The following is a 20,025-nucleotide window of genomic DNA, read 5'->3' as shown; positions in this document are numbered from 1 at the left end:
GATGGGACACTCACTTTTGAGCACCACCTAGCCCCTGGGTGTTGTACTACAGTCTTTTTTAAACCTCCCTCCCCCACCCTCACCCGCACAGGCTGCTGCTGGCCTACCTTGCTGGGTCTTCCGTGGCTTGGACCATTGGCCAAGTCACAATATCCAAATGAACCACTTCCAGGGTATTAAGACTCCAATAAATGAACAGGTCTTCTGCCCTGGCTCTGGGACTTTTAAATTTAGCCCTTCGTTCTGGCTTTTAAATAAGCCTGGACCCCTCTTTGGGGTTTATATCACTGTGGTTGATAGGGGAATCTGGGCTTGCCCACTATTCGGAGGTTCCAACCTAAGGATCCTATTAACAGCAGCTACGTACTGCTCAGTTTCAGTTCATTGCTGCTTTTTCCCTGGGCCTCTTCCCACCTGATCCCTTTAAATTCACCCTTAGCTCAGGGTTAAGGTTCTTAGGTCTCCTTTCTCCCTGCAAATCCAGCTTAAGCAAATGCAGCCAGAACCCTCAAGCTCTTGTGCCCAGAGAGGCATTCCCTTCCTCACCCCCGTGGTCCTAGCCAGGAACTGACCTACTAAAGCCAGGCATCTCCTTTTATCTGGGCCTTCTGGGCTGTGATTAGCTGTCCCTAGCCCTTGGGAGACTAGGTCTCTCCGGCTTCCAAGATGGCTGCCCCAGTGAGGCATCACTAGGCACGTCTGGGGGACCCACCTGTGCTGCTCTTGTCTTCCTACCTTGCAGCTTCCTGGGACAGGGTATAGCAGAGCAGTGGCACCTCCAGCAGCAACCACAAAAACCTGATACACCCTTGCACAGCTATCCAGAATGAAGAAGTGGAATATCAGCATGAACTTAATTGTATTTATTCCCACAGTTATTCATATATGAAATTCCGTTATCATAAAATAAATTTAATTACTCTGAGCCACAGTCATGAACATTTCAAGGAGGACACTATTAAAAGCTAGATTACAGGAAAACAAAATACTCATGGCTGTGTTTTCTAAATAAAGAAATTGCAAACTATAATTTTCTCAGGCATTTCACCAACTATTTTTGTGTTTTTCTAGTTATATCTGTTGCATCATTGCCATAATAACTGGATACATTTTTACAACAGAACCAGAAACCATGCAACACACTGCTGGTTTCATATCACATACAAACTCTAATGTACGATTAAGTACCTTTGCAAACTTTTCATTAAATGCAAATCTTTGAGAAAACCACTGGAATGTGTGATGCTCTGTACCTTGGGGGAACATAAGAACATAAGAACAGCCGTACCGGGTCAGACCAAAGGTCCATCTAGCCCAGTATCCTGTCTACCAACAGTGGCCAATGCCAGGTGCCCCAGAGGGAGTGAACCTAAAAGGTAATAATCAAGTGATCTCTCTCCTGCCATGCATCTCCATCCTCTGACTAACAGAGGCTAGGGACACCATTCCTTACCCATCCTGGCTAATAGCCATTTATGGACTTAACTTCCATGAATTTATCCAGTTCTCTTTTAAACGCTGTTATAGTCCTAGCCTTCACAAGCTCCTCAGGCAAGGAGTTCCACAAGTTCACTGTGAGCTGCATGAAGAAGAACACCCTACACATCCCCATGTTCATCTTTATAAAATGATTGTGTAGTATCAAATGCAAGTTTTGTCATGTTGGGTGTCTTTGGAAGGCTTATGATGCACTGAGCATGGTTGTTATAGTGATGTTATACTAATTGTTACAGTAATGTTATAGTCATGTTATAGATTATAATATCATGTCTACAGTTATGAGGCTGAAAATGTATCCTCATGGCTTAAAGAAAGCCCAGGCAAAACTCTCCAAGAACAGAGAGGCAGTTCACAGCTCATCAGGGCATGTATGGGACAAACCCAGCCCAGCCTTACAGGAACATAGGACGCTGGCCTAGTCAACAACAAGAGGATCTGTTAGATTCTGAGTGAGTCACCTCCCCTTCCTTTGGTCAGTTTGGGACTGCAATAAGGTAATGCTCACCTCACTCTGAAGGGGGTGGGGGAAGAAAAGAGGGAAGAAAGGACATGATAAAAGGGAGAGACATTTGCCATGCTCTTCTTCTGTCTTCCACCTATGCCCCTTCTAGAGCAGAGCTGCTTAAGAACATAAGAACGGCCATACTGGGTCAGACTAAAGGTCCATCTAGCCTAACAGGCTATAATCAAGTGATCTCTCTCCTGCCGTCCATCACCACCCTCTGACAAACAGAATCTAGGGAAACCATTCCTTACCCCATCCTGGCTAATAACCATTAATGAACTTAACCTCCATGAATTTATCTACTTCTCTTTTAAACGCTGTCATAGTCCTAGCCTTCACAACCTCCTCAGGTAAGGAGTTCCACAAGTTGATTGTGTGCTGTGTGAAGAAAAACTTCCTTTTATTTGTTTTAAACCTGCTACCTATTAATTTCATTTGGTGACCCCGAGTTCTTGTATTGTGGGAATAAGTAAATAATTTTTCCTTATCTACTTTCTCCACATCACTCTTGATTTTATATACCTCTATCGTATCCTCCCTTAGTCTCCTCTTTTCCAAGCTGAAAATTCCTAGCCTCTTTAATCTCTCCTCATATGGGACCCGTTCCAAACCCCTAATCATTCTAGTTGCCTTTCTCTGAATCTTTTCTAGTACCAGTATATCTTTTTTGAGATGAGGAGACCACATCCGTATGCAGTATTCAAGATGTGGGTGTACCATGGATTTATATAAGGGCAATAATATATTCTCAGTCTTATTCTCTATCCCATTTTTTATGATTCCTAACATCCTGTTTGCATAGATTTCCACTTCCATAAGGGATCATTGTGATCACAGAGTCTGACCTCCTGTATAACACAGGCCATAGAACTTCCCCAAAATAACTCCTGATTGGAATCATGGTGCTCATAGTGCAGCTGCCACAGTCTGTGCATGGTCTCTGTCTGTGCAGATGGCTCCTACACTTGCAGCTAGTAGGCATAGGGGCATTTGATGGGGGGTAGGATGGGGAAAGAGGCATTTTCCTCATTCATCTATTGCACACCCTGTGGGGTGTGGTTCCATGCCAGTCCCATCCATTGGCTCACCACTTCTGCGCTCTGAGTGCTGATTTGGTGCTGAATGTGTGCAGAACATCTCTGCTACAGGTGGCCATGTGTAGCTAGGTCTCCATACTTGGGGCAAGTTAGGATATATACTGGTGGCATCGCTGTGATATGGTCTGCATTATTGCAGATCCCATCCAGATGGGAGCACAACCTCTTGGACCAATGGCAGGCTTAAGCCCTTGGTGAACATAATGGAAAATAAGAATTGACAAGAACAGCAAATCTCCAGTATGGGAATGAGAGATCCCAGGGTATGGCACCACAGACTATAAAGGCATAGAATTAGTACCTTTCTATACTATGGACAGGAAAGTCCTGTGTAAATGTTAGAAACCTCTTTTGTTAATAAAATTGTAAAATATTAAATTGGTTTTAAACTAAAAACATTTTAAAGGTCACATGAAGAGATATCAGATACAACTGTAACATTATTGATAGAGACATTGTAAAAATATTTCAGGCTGCTCTCAGTATGGAAGAACCTGTCACTCATTCATCAGAGGGGTAGCCGTGTTAGTTTGGATCTGTAAAAAGTGATAAAGAGTCCTGTGGCAACTTACAGACTAACAGACGTATTGGAGCATAAGCTTTCGTGGGTGAATACCCACTTTGTCAGATGCATGTCACATGAATCTGACGAAGTGAGTATTCACCCACAAAAACTTATGCTCCAATACGTCTGTTACTCTGTAAGGTGCCACAGGACTCTGTCATTCATTTAATGCAATAATAGACTCCCTGACTCACTCCATTTGTTTCAAAGCAGATAGAGCTTCAGTATCATATATGCTTCTAATAGCTGATTAATAAAATTCCCCGAAGATTATGAAGAACAAGAGGGGCTCTGAACAATGTAAGATTTGTATCTGTATGATTAGCATCAGTATTTTTGTTTGTCAATACTCACCATCTGTTTTATAAGCAATTTTATATATGTAGTCCAAAGAACCGTGGTAGTGGTGGTGTGGAATTATCAGTTAACTTGAGTCACTGGAGAATATTATTTTTGATAAGAGGATGGTTAGGCAGGATCGTGGTGGATATGTTCTTTTCTTTTCCAGCACTCAGTTGTCAAGGTGGGTGAGCATGGTAAGAAAGATAGTAGGAAACTTGTGACTTATGAAGATGAAAGCCTCCTTCAGTGTAGTCTCATGATGCTTTCCCAGTTTTTTTTTAACATAAATTCTATCATAACCACAATGGTTGATGTGTGTACTGCTGTGCTTCTGACAGTACTGTAGTCATGATCCCCTCATACTTATTACTAACCTCAGTTATAGTGCATGTATGAAATATACAGACAGAGCAAAGGAATTAAAAAAATCTTAGAAGCTGCCTGCCTCAAGGAGCCTACCAAGAAATAAAACGAGTCATAAAAGCGAGACTAGATAGGGAACAGAAGTTCAGGCAAGGGAGGGTGTGTTACATGCACAAAATTCTCTGTTACTCACACACTCTAGGGACACCCACTTTTACCCAGTTCCTGGGGCTCAAGGCGTAACCCTCTTAATTTAGGCACCCACCCTTACCCATTTCTACGGCTCAGGTGTAACCCTGTTAATTAAGTCACTCACCCTTACCCTTCCATGGGCTCAGGGCATAACAGTACATTCTGATGGTTTGTGAGGTCTTTTACCAGTGAAAGAGCCTTACACAGTAATATCCTAGATAACCTCTATTTATTAACAATCACCAAAACAAAATGCACATGCTAAGCATACAATGCTCACCACTCCCAATAAGGTAGATGAACTTTTCTTGATGGCCAGCCAGGATCAGATCATCTGGGGAATTCCAGCTTCTTCACAGTGTTGGGGTCTGGCAGCTCTGATCTTGGGGCTGTATCATGGAGTTGGTTCCAAAGAACTTCCTTTTGGACCCCAGTTTATATAGGAAAACTTAAGTCTTGCTAGGCTGTACCTTAACCGATAATTTTATTAAACTATTTCTATACAATTTTCTAACCAATCCTAACATATTGTAAAACAATCCTTTAATCAATTATACCTCACCACCTTAACTAATTTTTCAGCTCACAAAATTAGTTATGCGACAGACAGAAACAATCAAATAACCAGACAGAGACCATACAGATAAACAATAGAGAAGTAGGGTCGATAAAGGCAAAACAATAGAAGTATAGATTTTACAATCACAACTGTTGAGAAGTGATTTCTTGCCAGACAGGATACTATCAAACAAAGTTGTCTTTAACCATCTTAAGATCTATTTCTTTATTGGGTGATGGTGGGTACTATTAGGACAGGATCACCTTCTTAACAGGTCAATATTACATTGTTTTAGTGTAATTTAGATGGAATGTGAGGATGTGACTTACTGCTCCTTAGCTCATGGCTGCTGCTCTCCTACAGGTGCAGACAAAGGCCTCAGACCTTGCAATATGGCTACAGGAAAAGGCCTTATTCTTACAGGTGACGGAATTACTGAAGAAAAGGAGGATAGGATGCAATACCTGAAGAGGTGTGTTTTATGATGGGATTTGAAGAAGGAAGGGACACTGTCTGGCACCTGATGAGAACAAGGAGACTGTTCCAAAGATGGGAGACAATTATGGCATTACATCAAGTAGGTGAAAGAGATGAATGGAGCAGTAAGGCAAAAGGGTTAGGAAAAGAATAGGCAGAAAGTGCAAAAAAGAGCAAAGATGTAGGTGAAGGCAAAATTATGTAGGAGCTTGTCAGTGAGATGAGACAACTATAAAACTCACCTTCTGCTTATAGAGAAAACAACTGACAATCATTTCACTCGGTAAACTTGAACAATGAAAACTTTAGAGGAGATTTCAATCAGCTCACCAATTCTCTGCATGAAATTCACCCCGTGCTGAGGGTCACTGCAAGGGTTATTCACCACTTAAGTCTCATTTTGAGGGTGTAAGTAGAATAATAGTGGTGCACAGACGTGGCATTGACCTTCTGCGTAGGAGTGGATTTTCCTTCTGAATAGAAAATGAAGCTGCCTTCTATCCTTCTGCCTTCTAGTTCAGTAAATTATTCACTGCAAATTTGCTAAGCACTATTCTTACTATTACGGCTGCTGTTATAAATTCTAATAATCCAAACTGTATCCTGTATAACTTGGCCACAGAAATGGTCCCTGCTGGAACATTCTACTAACAGACTAATTTTGCCTACCTTTCTCCCCCACCCCCAATATTGCTCTTTTAACCTAAACGCTTACATTTTGTATTATTTAATAATAATATTATTTTAGGTTTAGACTTTACTTATCCAGTTAGTAAAAAAGGAGAAAGGGATATTGTGATGTTCTCCTGGTGTTATCTGGAATAGTGATCTGCTAGGTCACTCCAATCCTTAACTCTGGGAGCCATTCTTACCCTGCTCTGCTGTGAGAACCCCCACTCCCTGGCCGTTCACACACAGCCTCTAGCATGTAAGGTGCTCCCAGCTACATGAGTAGGAGCTCCTAGGCAGCTGCTGCTTGGATTGTGCAACCAAATGACACTAGCCAATATCTCCGGTCCCAGACATAGCCCTAGGAACCTCCTTCTTGCAGTGTCCAGTTATGCCTGCTGGACACTGCAAGCTTATATGAGTTTGTCAATTTAACCAAAAAAATAGATATGTACCAGGCTTGTTACCCCAAGGGGAGTCTTTGACATGCTTCAAACCAAACACACTGCTTCAGATAGAATAAACAAATGTATTAACTACAAAAGATAGATTTTAAGGGATTATAAATCAAAGCACAACAAGTCAGATTTGGTCAAATGAAATAAGAGCAAAACGCATTCTAAGCCGATCTTCACACTTTCAGTGCCCTTATAAACTTAAATGCTTCCCCCCACAGGCTGGCAGGTTGTCTTTCAGCCAGGCTCTCCCCTTTGATCAGCACTTCAGTCGTTTGGTGGTGTTATCTGTAGATGGAGGTGGACAAGAAAGAGCATGGCAAACATCTCTCCCTTTTATCATGTTCTTTCTTCCCTCTTGGCTTTGTCCCCTGCTTCAGAATGAGGTGAGCATTACCTCATCGTAGTCCCAACCTGACCAAGGGAAGGGGGGTGACTCACTCAGAGTCTAACAGATCCTTTTGTTGTTGACTAGTCCAGCATCCTTTGTTCTTCTGAGGCTGGGCTGAGTTTGTCCCATACGTGCCCTAATGAGGTGTGAACTGCCCCTCTGCTCTTGGAGAGTTTTGCCTGGGCTTGCTTTAAGCCATGAGGACACATTTTCAGACTCATAACTATATACATGAAATTACAGTCTGTAACATTAGTATGACAAAATGCTCAGTGCATGTAAAAGTAAAACCAAGACCTAGAGTCAGGGCCCAACTTTTGGGCATTTGACAATATTCATGCATTGGTTGTGAGTGCAGTTCAGTGTGTTTAACCACTCCACTCAATCAGGATGTGCAAATAGGATGTTATTAGCATTCAGATAATATATGTTACTCAGCTGAGGGTCAAAGCAAACAGCTATGATAAAGGACACTTTTAGGGATACACTTATTCCATAGCATTGTATGCAGTAAATGACTTAGGGTAGATATCACTGGCCACCAGGTAAAAAACAAACAGTGAAATGCACATGTCAACAGATCAAACAGTGTTAACTGAAGGATTCTTTGCTGATGCTTTTTATTCTTTCTTTGCCTTCCCAAATTGTAGGAGCTTACAGACATCAGAGTATTGATCCAGAACCATTTGGAGTCAATGAAAGACTCCCATTGACTTAGGCCATGGCTACACTTACAGTTCTGCAGTGCTGGTAGTTACAGCTGTGTTCGTACAGCTGTGTAGAGCCAGCGCTGCAGTGTGGCCACACTGACAGCTACCAGCGCTGCAGTGTGGCCACATTTGCAGCATTTGCAGCGCTGTTGGGAGTGGTGCATTGTGGGCAGCTATCCCAGCATTCAAGTGGCTGCAACGTGCTTTTCAAAAGAGGGGGGTGGGGTGGAATGTGACAGGGAGTGTGGGGGAGACAGAGAGAGTGGATTTTTGGAGCTGACACTGTTCTCAGCTCCCTGCCTTGCAAGTTGTAAGGACTGGAAGATACACAGTGCCTACCTTCAATCATTTTAAAAGTTTTGACCTTTCCCCCACCTGTCTCTTATTCACTAAATGCTAATTATGCACGCCTAAATAGCCGTCAGACCACATAAACAGTTGCTCAACATTACCCCTCCCCCCTCTTTCCTCTAGGAAACAGCTTTGAACATTCCAAAGCAATTCTCCTGCCTTCGCTGGCTCGCTCGCTGGAGCACAGAGCAGCTGTGTTTGTTTTTTAGCAAGTAGCTACGAGGAGATTGGAGTTCAGCCATTCTTCTGGTTTGTTGTGGACAGGAATTCTGGGATACCTCCTTATACCCCGGAGGCCAATAAAAGCGCTGGTGGTGTCCAAACCTGCTGACCAGCGCTGCATCACCAGCGCTGGAATCGCTACACCCGAGGCAGACCAGGTGTACAGCCAGCGCTGCAACCAGGGAGTTGCAGCGCTGGCTGTGCTTTGCAAGCGTGGCCACATCCTGAGTTGTAGCGCTATAACCCCCTCCCAGCGCTGCAACTCTCCAGTGTAGCCAAACCCTTAAATAAGCTTTGGATCAGGACCTAAGTCCTTTCAATTCCATGGTTAGGAGTGTGCAGCCTCTATCTTCCTGCTGCTCTGGAACAATCACCTAGACCATCTGTCAATCAACACAAAGCAACAAAACCATGGAAAAGGCCAAATCCATCAAGGCAGTTCATGACTCCCATCAAACAATCCACCAAAAAGAAAGATTCAGAAGATTTGAAGGGCCTAATTCTCTATTTCACAATGGCCTCTTATGCTGCTTTAGAAGTAAAAAAGGGGTGGGAATCCTAATGAATCTGGACACGGTAGATTTTCCCCAGCATGAGGAAATCCACATGTGATATAGATTTGGCATAATGGCAATACTCTTTAATCATGTCTGTATAGCTCAGATACTCCTAGCTATCAGAATAGCCCCTTGAGGTCATAAGCAGCTGTTATGTGGATTAGAATACCCTTGAGATGGCTTTAATTCATTCTGGGAGCTGGCTCAAGAATAGGGGATGTGCAAAGATGGCTATAGACACATTCCTGTGCTAGACATAGCTCCACTGGAAGAGAGAATTGAGCTCTGCCAGTTTAAATATTTACTGGTGTCACTATTGGAAAAGTCAGTTCTTTTCTTCTTTTAATTTCAAAATAATGAAATGATGAGAATGTATTTCTGTGTCAGACATGGGAAGGAAAACAGATATTAATAATTTGAATTTTTAATAAAAAACACAGTCGTCATGAGATTCAGTACCTCAGACTTTATGTATCTATGTCAGTCACCTTATCCTTTGGGTAAAACCGTAACAAGCTGTTCAGGTGTTCAATAAGCCATCGAAGAATACGCATAAGAGTAATAAAAACAGGCTAAAATTGACAAAGAAAAAATAATTAAAATTGTTATATAAGACATAGTTCAAATAAAATGTACCTTCTGCTTTTTATCAAGATATATGACACATGCTCTGCCATGAAAATCTGTCTTAACCTTATATAGGCCATATTCAGCCCCTGGCCACACATGCACAACTTACAAATTAATGAAACTCATTGAACTCGAATTGTGCACATGTAACCAATGGCAGAATTTGGTTGCTAGGAAGAGAATACTGTAACAGACATCATCCTAAACTTCAAGGGGCTCTGTGCCTCAATATTATGATGATGCTCTAACAATGAGAAGAAGGAGAGTCAGACTAGATACAGTCATTGGAACCACAAAGATGAAGCTTGAGCAGCTTGTGATGTCATCAGAAAACAAATACATGTACAACCTTCAGTTTTTCTGCAGTTTCTAGCTATGAAAGAGAGAAGTTTTAATAATAGACACGTATACGAGTATATATCACACACAGCAGTTACACTTAAAGTCCCAGACCCTCAACTGCAGGTACTCAGTGTAGTTATGGAAGGGTTGTAAAAGTGGCCTTTGCACTCCTCTGATCTAGAGGCTGCTCTGTTTTAGACTGAACCCCCTGGTATAACGTAGAGCAGCCTGAAAGCTACCCTTATTTACCCTGGCTGCCAGCAGCCTCAAAGGGCTAACTGAGCAGCTCAGGGCATAAGGAAGCCTTAGCAGGCTCTCTTTCCCCAGCTGTGTCCCCTCCCCTGACTACAGCAAGGGAGATGAACTGAGAGCTGATCCTCCTGCAGTCTGCTACACAAGCTATACGGATTCTATGCCCTGGTGCTGTGGAGTAATGCAGTCAAGCTGCAGCACAGAACCTGTGTCATTCTATTTTGAAAGACTGTGTCAATTACAGCCATAGTCCCTGTGCTTACAAGGGGAATGCCACTGGCACTGATAAGACTGCTAAGGGTGGAATTAACTTTGTGTCACCACTGTATGTGAAATTGATACAATTGATGATAAGGGTATCTATTATATTTTTCTGACCATCTCACCTGCTTACTGCTCCCAAATAGCTATTCCCTCAGATCACCCCTAATATTCCAACCCTCTGAGCAGACTCAAACGCCCATCATCATTTAAATACAACCTCTTATAATTTTTCCTATTTTTTCCATATCTGGAATTTCCCTCTAAAACAACAATGATCCGAGTCCCAGAACAGATCAAATTATATCCTGAATGAGTGAAAACATTTTGGTTTGATAGCTTGTAACCTTGCAGGGCTAGCAATGGGAGTGTTATACCATTCATAAAGTGTGGCCTATGTTCTGCAATGGAACACATCACATGTATTACTAGCCCTGGCAACAGCAACATTGTTACATATGCAAATTCTATCTTAGAGCATTTTTAGAAGTGTTTTAAATGTTTTTGTTTTAATTATTTTTCCATTTTGGCCCTGTACAGTTGGACCAATGATGACAATCTATATAATTCACAGATGGAGGGATCCAATAATAGGACTTTCCAATGCATTTTTAAAAGGTTTTTTCTATTAAATATGTGCCATTTACAGAATACCACTAAAGGATTTATTGGCACTCAAACAGCCTGGAGAGATGAAGGAAATATTGGCCTCTTTCACTGTGGAGATTTGCCTGCTTTTGTTTTTTAAATAAGGTTTGCAACCTGGAGTTGCTGTTGGTTGCTTAGACTCTCCTGTGGAAGGGGATGTGGAGTTTTCCCATTGGGAGAGAAGGTTGAGTTTAATGTTCTTGGAGAGATCTTTTTTTCTGTTGATATTGTATTCATTTAGTTTAGTAAATCATGTGGGTTTGCTACTATTTGTGTGCCTGTATGTTTTTGACTGGGACATTTTATGCATAAATACATCTTCAATATCAGTTATTAATGGCAACTCACTGCTAGCAATAACTGTGCATCTAGCCTGTAATATATTTTATAGGCTTCAATATGATTACATAATGAAAAAATGTGTGTAAGTTTCTTTCACTGCATGAAAGGCTACGCCACTTTTCTTTTACATAGATTTAAAACTCATAAATCTCCTTCTCCTTTGTGTGTAACTGGATACTCTGTAGTTAAAACCTCACAAAATGCCTCTGAATCCTGATTATTGGAACTCCCACTATCAGAACCTGTCTTTCTAACAAACTGTTTGAATGTATCCCTGTTCTATTGGCTTATTAACTATTCACTCCCATTCATCCCAATGGATTTGGTGTTACCCATGTGGTTTGAATAATCAGGATTCTACAGCTCTAGTATAATGCAATTTGACTTCTAAGTCTGTTCTGATGTGAAACACAAAGCAAAAGTTCCCAGTTAAAAACACATTCTATTAAAAGATAAATGCACTGTGTATCATTTCATTCTATCATGAAAGGATTAATACAAAACCCTTCATAATAAACTTGCAGTAAATCCTAAACTTATAACAATGTTTACAAAGCAAACAAAAATATGTGACTCATGCTAATTACTAGGCCCAGTGGATGAAAAAATATTAGTATAGGATAGATTCTGCCTGCAACCATGGCTAGTACCCTAATATAAAATATCTGCAGTTTTTTTAACTACAGTGTTTGAATTTCATTATTTGCTACACTACCAAGGAAAACGAGCACATACTATCTTTAAAACATTATCTGATGTATAGAAGGAACATTTTTAAAAAAAGAATAGACAACTACATGTCTTAATTGTTATCAGTATGTTAGATAGTACAATCTCACACTGAAAACATTAGTTCAAACACTCAGCACTCATATACAAACTCATTGGAGAGCTGAGTTAATTTAAGGCTATCATAGAACCACAAATGGAAAAGACCTAGTTTAAAACAAAGCCATCTAGTCCATGTTCCTGCAAAGTGCAGTATTGCTCCCTACAGTACTATTTCTGGGATTTTGTCCAGGCTAATTTTTTTAGTCCTAAATGATACAGATTCCACCATTTCTCTCCAGAGATGATTACCACCACTTCTGAAAAGAAAGATGCCAGAGAACCAGGAGAAAGAGAGTAAGAAAGAGAGAAATAAAAAGACTACAGTTATTTTATGGTAAATCAAAGTACAGTCTAATAAAAGCCTTGACAATATCTTTTTAAGTAGGAGATTTTAAAATTCAGCAGCCTCCTATTTCCATGTGTGTCATAAGCTGTACAAAAACCCAAAGGAAATAAACTGTGCTAGCCTCCCACTCACTCACTGCTAAGTATAAGATATAAAACTTATAAAAAGTGGTTAGAATGTTGCAGAAAAGCAGGTAACTTAATTAGCTGCAGTTCCCAAAGCAAAGAATATTTTTTAAATAATTTTTTTAGGGGGGGAGCATTGAGGGAGGCTCTACTTTCATTTATTCATTCAAGACACATTTCCATATCAACTGAAATGTTATATCATGTTACATATCTCTGAGTTACAAAACATCAGCATTTATAGCAATGTTGGCTCCACTGATGCCAATGGCAAAACTCCCATTGACTTCAGTGAGAGCAGGATTGAACACCAAGTTAAGTCTTGCAAACAGTGGTCTTGAGTAAGTAACTCTGATTTCCTCACTGTTCTTTATAGGACTTCCTTTTCACATTTCTTTGGGAATACAGAGGTAGGAGTTCTTACTCCCCCCACCCAAGTATAGGGTCTGCAGTTGCTCCAGGCCATTGTCAGGAGCCTGCACTGGTTTCTTGTTCCCTCCCTGTCAGTGCAATTGTGACAGCTGCCATTTTGGCCGACGCACCAGGGATTGAACTGAGAACCTCCAACTCTCAAGATGCTTAAAGAACCAAGATTCTAGATTGCTGTAACAAACTATTATTATCTGTAGATTGGGTGCAAAGAGGGACCTGTAATACACATTCATCAGTAGAAAGTGACAAAGAGTCATGTGGCACCTTATAAACTAACAAACGTATGGGAGCATAAGCTTTCGTGGGTGAATACCCACTTCGCCTGACCGTTTGTTGGTCTATAAAGTGTCACAGGACTCTTTGTCACTTTTTACAGATCCAGACTAACACAGCTACCCCTCTGATACTATTCACCAGTAGGTTACACCCAGACACAAAGGTCAGGGATCATCTAGCCCTATATCCACCAGCAATATTTTCACAGAAAAATGTGACACTACACTAATTAGTCTCCATAAAAGTTGTCTTGTTCTCCCATATCTATAAATATTAAATAAAGAGTAAAGAATGATGCACTATGTATTACTGCTGCTATGAAAATACAAGGAATTTAAATATTTAATTGAATAAAGGTTTAAGTAAAAGCTAGCTAAGTTCTTCTATGAAATCCCATAGAATCTAGTTTATCCTTGTAACTTTTAGAGCATATTCAAGTTGGTAGAATTACCAATATATTTATTATACACATATTTAAAATTAAGAGGGTTTTGATGTGACCAGTTAGCAGATTTTAAACACAGGCTAAAACTGGTTCTCCAGGTCACTAATATAAACAGGGGTGGCTCTTGCTTTTTTGCCACCTCAAGCACGGCAGTCAGGCAGCCTTCAGTGGCTTGCCTCTGGGAGGTCCCCGGTCCAGCAGATTCGGCAGTGCACCTGCGAGAGGTCCGCCAGTCCCGCGGCTTTGGCTTACCTGCCACCACATTGTTGTCAAATCCGTGGGACTGGCAGACCTCCCGCAGGTGCGCTGCGGAATCCGCAGGACCATGGACCTCCCACAGGCCACCCTGACTGCTGCCCTCGCAGGGACCAGTAGGGCGCCTCCCCTGCGGCTTGCCGCCCCAGGTATGCGCTTGGAGCGCTGGTGCCTGGAGCTGCCACTGGATATAAATCTGGAAGCTGGATTTTTCACACGCATCATTAATATTAATTTTTATTTTACAGCATCCAGGAGTATGCCAGGTAGAGTTAGTTGAAAAATTGTTGAAAACAATTCTAATGAAATGAAATGAAAACGGTTTTGTTTATTTGAAATTTTTGCTGAATGTTTCAGTTTTTCAACTAAATGTAACCCCCCCCCAAAGTTGTCCCCTCTCTTTGCTCCCCAGCCTTTCTCCATCCACTGGAAAATGATAGAAGGGAGAGAAATGGAGAAACCAAAACATTTTACATTTTCAGATTTTGATTAAAAATCTAGAAAATATCAACCAAAATTAAAATTTTCCACACTAAATAAATTTAGTTTCTAAGGCCATTTTATGTCAAAATAAAAAGTTTTCAGTTAAAAAGATATTCTAGTAGCTCTAATGGTAGATACCTCAGCGCAGATACAGAGCACATGGGCCCTGCTCCAGAGAGTTTACACTTTAATATCACAAATGACGCAACAAAGAGTCCAACAAAAGAGTTAGGGGGCGAGATGATTATTCAAAATGTTCTTGATCTGCATTTTGTTATTAAGCTAACATTTGTTTAGCAATGTATTGGCATGACTCCTATTTTTTTCCCCTCAGCATTCTGCACATTTGGAGGCAGATGAGGATGGGCAGGCTATGTTTACTAAAGAGAAGGGGACAAGAAAATAATCCACATAGCTAGGAGTTTCTGATCATGGAAACTGGAAGATCTCTCAAGATCCAGTTTGTCCAAGGGTATGGACGGACATATGGAACAAACCTATGGATGGCAGTTGAACCCAACCTGAAAAAAAAAAAAAATCAAGCTTACCCACAAAAAGTTCGACTGTCCAAGGCAGACAGATGATCCTTGGCTAGATTCAGTACTAAGAATAATCAAAAGACCAGTCTGCAAGGGACAAGCAGACAACAAGACCATGTTTTGCTTTCTCCAGTATAGGATATATTACTCTTTAAGGCCTGGTCTACACTAGTGTGTGTCTGTGGGGGGGATCGATCTAAGTTATGCAACTTTAGCTATGTGAATAGCTGAATAACGTAGCTGAAGTCGACGTACTTAGACCTACTCACTGCGGTGTCTTCACTTTGGTGAGTCGACTGCTGCCGCTCCCCCGCTGACTCTGCCTGCGCCTCTCACAGTGGTGGAGTACAGGAGTTGCCAGAAGAGCACTCGGGAGTCTTTTATCACTTCTAGACTAGACACAATAAATCGACCCCTGCTGGATCAATCACTGCCCGCCGATCCTACGAGTAGTGTATACATACCCTAAGATTGGAAAGGCTTCTGAAATCAACAGCTGATGAATCCACTGGTAATGGTTCATTTCTGCACTAAGGACACTGCATTGCAGAATACCTCACAGACATAGGATGACTTCAGGGAACTTGGAAGTGTGATGAAAAAAAAAAAAGAATGTCTAAATAATATTCTCTGAGATGCTTCTGGCCCCACAAGTGAAGGAAGGCAGAAGATTCTGGAAGTGAAGTACTTTCTAAGTAAGTGGGAAGGGCTGGGGGTGGGGGGTTGGTTTCCTGGAACACTGATCTATCTTCTATGGGGAAATAGACTGTATAGTTTTTATGGCCTCCACCTCACAAGTCACTGATAACTTGGAAGAAAATTATCTTGAATGCATGTGTATCAACATCCTAGCAGAGATAACACAAGATGTCATATTAGTTGGTGTCTGCTACAGAACACCAAATCACACTAGGGAACAAGAACTGAGTGGTTTGTTGCACCCCTGTCTATAATATGTAGGGGAAAATAGCTTCATGATCTTGGAGGATTTCAATTTGAGTGACATATGCTGGAGTTGTCATGCAGCCACTATTAAAACATACTTGGGATTTGTGGATAAGGGAGAAGCAGTGGATGTGATATACCTAGACTTTAGTAAGGCATTTGATATGGTCTCGCATGATATCCTTATCGATAAACTAGGAAAGTACAATTTAGATGGGGCTACTATAAGGTGGGTGCATAACTGGCTGGATAACCGTACTCAGAGAGTAGTTATTAATGGCTCCCAATCCTGCTGGAAAGGTATAACAAGTGGGGTTCTGCAGGGGTCCGTTTTGGGACCAGCTCTGTTGAATATCTTCATCAACGATTTAGATGTTGGCATAGAAAGTATGCTTATTAAGTTTGCGGACGATACCAAACTGGGAGGGATTGCAACTGCTTTGGAGGACAGGGTCAAAATTCAAAATGATCTGGACAAATTGCAGAAATGGTCTGAGGTAAACAGGATGAAGTTCAATAAAGATAAATGCAAAGTGCTCCACTTAGGAAGGAACAATCAGTTTCACACATACAGAATGGGAAGAGACTGTCTAGGAAGGAGTATGGCAGAAAGAGATCTAGGGGACATAGTAGACCACAAGCTTAATATGAGTCAACAGTGTGATACTGTTGCAAAAAAAGCAAACGTGATTCTGGGATGCATTAACATGTGTGTTGTAAATAAGACACGAGAAGTCATTCTTCCGCTTTACTCTGCGCTGGTTAGGCCTCAACTGGAGTATTGTGTCCAGTTCTCGGCACCACATTTCAAGAAAGATGTGGAAAAATTGGAGAGGGTCCAGAGAAGAGCAACAAGAATGATTAAAGGTCTTGAGAACATGACCTATGAAGGAAGGCTGAAGGAATTGGGTTTGTTTAGTTTGGAGAAGAGAAGACTGAGAGGGGATATGATAGCAGTTTTCAGGTATCTAAAAGGGTGTCATCAGGAGGAGGGAGAAAACTTGTTCACCTTAGCCTCCAATGATAGAACAAGAAGCAATGGACTTAAACTGCAGCAAGGGAGATTCAGGTTGGACATTAGGAAAAAGTTCCTAACTGTCAGGGTAGTTAAACACTGGAATAGATTGCCTAGGGAAGTTATGGAATCTCCATCTCTGGAGATATTTAAGAGTAGGTTAGATAAATATCTATTAGGGATGGTCTAGACAGTATTTGGTCCTGCCATGAGGGCAGGGGACTGGACTCGATGACCTCTCGAGGTCCCTTCCAGTCCTAGAGTCTATGAGAGTCTATGAGTCTATTTCTAAATAATTTCTAACTACCTAACTCAAAAAATGTTCTATATTAGACCTCACCTTGACAGAAAAAGAGGAACTGATCATAGAAATTAAAATGAAAAGTAGCTCAGCAACAAGTGATCATTATTTGATAATAAAGTCCAGACCACTAATATATATATATAGTGCTTTAAAATGGCCAATTTCACAAAGATGAAAACAATTAGAAACCAAATCAATTAGGAGGAAGCATTTTATCATTCAATTTTTTTCTGATTATTGATGAAGAACACTTTAGTAAAGGCCTCAAAAGACACAATCCCACAACTGAGGAAAAAGATTGTATTGGTTAAAAAAAAATTAAAATTACCTGACTTAAAAGGGAAGTGAAGGCTGCTATAAAAATAATATAGTAAAAGTGCAAGAAAGGGGAAATTGATTGTACTGAATAGAAATCAGAAGCTAGGAACTGTAGAAAATTGATAAGAGAATCAAAGGGACACAAGAAGCAATCTATGGACAGTAATTGGGGAAAATAAGGAGTTTTTAAAGTATATTAGGAACAAAAAGTAATCCTAACAATGGTATTACAATAATGCAGAAAAGGCAGAAGAAGTGTTCAATAAATATTTCTGTCCCATAGTTGTGGAAAAGATAAAGAAAAGGTTAAGGGGTGACTTGATTACAGTCTATACGTACTTATGTGAACAGATATTCAATAATAGGCCCTTCAGTCTAACAGAGCAAGGTATAACATCATCCAACAACTGGAAGCTGAAGTTAGATAAATTCAGACTGGAAATAAGGCATAACTTTTTCACAGTGAGGGTAAATGACCATTGGAACAATTTACCAAGGGTTGAGGTGGATTCTTCATCCCTAACAATTTTTAAATCAGGATTGGATGTTTTTCTATAAAATATGCTGTAGGAATTATTTTGGGGAAGTTCTATGGTGTGTGTTATACAGGAGGCCAAACTAGATGATCACAATGGTCCCTTTCTGATCTTAGACTCTATGAAGTTTCCCGCAAGTTTAATATATATTAAAGGTTTAAATTATTTTTACCACTGTGCATTATTGTAACTTTCATGTGTAGTTAAATTTAATCTGCCCTTATGCAGTTTAATCCCCTGCTGCAAACAGTTTAATGCCACCAGCAAACCTCACCAACCCACTGTTCACTCCCTCCTCCATATCATTAATACATACAGGTATCTTAAATGTCTGTAACATTTTTTTTGTTCAGATCTCAAACTAGTTGGAAGAAAAGAGACACCATCCAGTCAGAGACATGCTGCAATTCAATTTCTGAAATAGAATACATTTAGATAAATCATTAGTGTGTAATAGCATTGAGTCTGTTGAGGTAAGTCTGATTATGAAAAAAGCCCTCTCTCCCTATCATAGTCATCATCTAAATCTGGCATTGTGTGTAGGAGAAAGCTACTGATGTCTCTGACTGTGCTTGAAAATCTAGGACTGTATAACTATTATATTTTTCTGAAACCTATTGATAGAAAGGTTACTGTAATTCTGTAAAATGCATAAAGTGACCAGGAACATTATTATTGGCATTTTAATAATGTTTTATTGAAAGAGAAAATCTTATACACAACAAGACCAATCTCCTGCTTAACTTATGGTTCTAGGCATTGATCATTATGTTGTTCAAATTCAAATAAACACAGACAAGTCCTATTTATCTTAATAATAGAGCTGTCCTTTAGATAGTTAAAACTACTCTGAGTAGAATCTGCACAGGGTCAGAGAAGAACAGAATGGGCAGAAAACAAAAGGAGTTAGAATGAACTGGGAGTGGATTCCCAGGTGGCATTTTCCCTTTGGGTCTTTGTCCACCATGGAGTAAACTGTGAGAACCTGTTACTCAGCCTGACAAACACCTTTGAGATCCATTGATTATTTTTTGTTGTTTCGTCTGTCTCTCTGTACCATATATAATCTGATAGCAACCAGAAATGGTTGAGTTTAGGAACAAATTATTACTCAAGTCGCTTTCCAGTTCTAAGATTGTTTGACTTACTAGTTCACATAAATGACACATGATAATTCAAATGAACCTCACAGCAAAATGGTAGATGGTGCTGATCTGCCAGTAACACTTTCTCTTATCTCTGTCTCTTTTTTCTTGGAGAATATATAAATAGTGTAGGTAAATGTTTTGTCACAAACTTTGTCTTGTTCTCTTGGTTTGGGTGACAGGTTGTAACTTTCCAGGAATCCTTCGTAAATCCCTCTACACAAAAAGAAAATGTCTATTGAAGAGAATTCATTTCTATGTATGGGCTGATGTATTCCCTGTCATATTAGTCATTTCTCACTCTGAGCTCAATGGTATTCTCAGGCTGATATATTACTCATTACTAAGACATTAGCTTTCAATCAAGAAACTATTTAAAAATACAATATTAATTCCAATGAGGTATTAGGTGAACTAATCAATCATTCAACCTGCTCATTTACTAGACTAATTAAGGGTCTCTTTCTGAATACTGCCCAAATGTTACGAATATAGGCACAATGAGGTAATTAAAGTGAAAAGCTATCGTGCAAATCTATCTGTTTATCTTAGATACCTATCTGGCCCCCCATTACCATAATATCTGAGCACCTCAGCATC

The sequence above is a fragment of the Gopherus flavomarginatus genome, chromosome 4, assembly GCF_025201925.1.
Source record: "Gopherus flavomarginatus isolate rGopFla2 chromosome 4, rGopFla2.mat.asm, whole genome shotgun sequence".
Lineage (NCBI taxonomy): Eukaryota > Metazoa > Chordata > Testudines > Testudinidae > Gopherus > Gopherus flavomarginatus.
The sequence above is the reverse complement of the archived record's forward strand: the minus strand, read 5'-3'. Positions refer to the sequence as shown.